This window comes from Arachis hypogaea, chromosome 14 (assembly GCF_003086295.3).
Source record: "Arachis hypogaea cultivar Tifrunner chromosome 14, arahy.Tifrunner.gnm2.J5K5, whole genome shotgun sequence".
Lineage (NCBI taxonomy): Eukaryota > Viridiplantae > Streptophyta > Magnoliopsida > Fabales > Fabaceae > Arachis > Arachis hypogaea.
Window position 1 is genome coordinate 69,750,416 of NC_092049.1, and position 1,922 is coordinate 69,752,337.

Below are 1,922 nucleotides of genomic sequence, written 5' to 3' on the forward strand. Positions count from 1 at the left end.
AGAGAGGTATCCCACTTGAAATTCCAGCCTTATGATGGTGTCTCCCTGGTTCTTGATATTGGCTCGCACCTCCTCCTTAAACACTTTGTTATCTTGGATTTTCTTACATATGCCTTCAAGTAGAGTCTCAATCCTTGATAGTCTTTCTTTCGATGATGGTGAGTTGAGATTGGAGGGATGAGAAGGGCCATTTTGGCTTTGGTATGGATGTTGAAATGTGTTGTTAGGTGGGTGCTGATATGATCTCTGTATGGAAAGTTGGTGAGCCGCATTGTTGTTGGGGTTGTAGCGTCTCTGATCTTGGCCTTGGTCTTGTTGATCTCCCCACCCAAAGTTTGGGTGGTTCCTACAACCAGGATTATAGGTTTTGGAGTATGGGTCATGGTTCTGCCTAGGTGGATTTCCAATGTAGTTGACTTGTCCTTGATCACCCTCTGCTTCTTCATTCACTCCTTCTTGAGCTGCTGTTGAGGTGGTGATTACTGCTACTTGATTCCTCTCCATCTTCTTGGTAAGGTCAGCTAGCTGCTTGGTGATCATCTTGTTTTGAGCTAGCAGTGCATCCACATTGTTCAGCTCCATCACTCCTCTAGTGTTACCTCTTTCAGAAGCATAGAAGTAGTCATTCTCAGCTACAGTCTCAATGACATCTATGGCTTCTTCAATGGTCTTCTTCTTGTTCAGAGATCCCCCGGATGAGTGGTCTACTGCCTTCTTTGATTCATAAGAAAGACCTTCATAGAAAATGTGTAACTGTACCCATTTATTGAACATATCTGGCGGGCACCTTCTTGTCAAGTCTTTAAATCTCTCCCATGCTTCATAGAGAGTCTCACCATCCTGTTGCCTGAAAGTTTGAACTTCAGCTCTCAACCTGTTGATTCTTTGAGGAGGATAGAATCTTGCCAAGAACTTGTTCACCACATCTTCCCAGGTTGTTAAGCTCTCCTTCAGAAAGGATTCCAGCCATTTAGATGCCTTGTCCTTGAGTGGGAAGGGGAATAGAAGCAGTCTGTAGGTGTCAGGATGAACGCCATTAGACTTCACAGTATCACATATCCTCAGGAAGGTGGTTAGATGTTGATTGGGATCTTCTTGAATACTTCCTCCGAATGAACAGTTGTTCTGAATAAGGGTGATGAGTTGTGGCTTTAGTTCAAAGTTGTTGGCATGTATGGTTGGCTTTTGGATGCTACCTCCACAGTTTCCTGGGTTTGGATTGATGTAAGATCCCAGAACTATTATCTCTTGCCCAGCATGATGCACTAGGCCTTCTCTGCCATGGTTGTGAGCCTCTTCTTCCTGATGGTTTTCCATATTATTATCCATGTTTGGTTCAAAATACTCCTCCTCTTCCTCAGCACTAACGACTCTCTTTCCTCTTGCTTCCCTCCTCAATCTAAGGAAGGTCTTCTCAGGTTCAGAATCAAAGGAAGTTGAAGCCCTGCTTCTTCTACCTGTCATACAACCCACAAGTCACAAGCAAGAAAGATAGATGCAGACAGTATTCTCTGCAGAAATGCTGTTAGTGTGAGTGATGCAATATATCAAACAGTTAGTGGGTCAGTGAACTAAATAGTAAAAAAAATGCAGATAACACCACAAACGGGTAAGGGGTAAAGGGACGAAAATAACTACGACTGAAAGTAAATTACTCAAATGAAATTAAATCAAACGAAAGAAAAAAAATGCTCAATCTAGTTATCCACCAATTTAATCATTGTTGATGCAAAATCAATCCTCAGCAATGGCGCCATAAACTTGATGCACGGAAACTTGTCTCTCAACAAATTTCCCTCGGCAAGTATACCGAATTGTCATCAAGTAAAAACTCACAATAAAGAGAGGTCGAATCCCACAGGGATTGATTGGTCAAGCAACTTTAATTGGAGGAATGTTCTAGTTAAGCTAAGCAGAATTTG

General features: G+C 42.3%; 1 non-coding gene across 1 annotated transcript; it reads left to right on the forward strand.

Moving 5' to 3' along the window:
* The first annotated feature begins 769 nt into the window (after positions 1 to 769).
* On the forward strand, positions 770 to 876 carry LOC112746053 (small nucleolar RNA R71). The gene has a single exon (XR_003173953.1). It is a non-coding gene; the product is annotated as a small nucleolar RNA R71 (small nucleolar RNA).
* Positions 877 to 1,922: the final 1,046 nt, after the last annotated feature.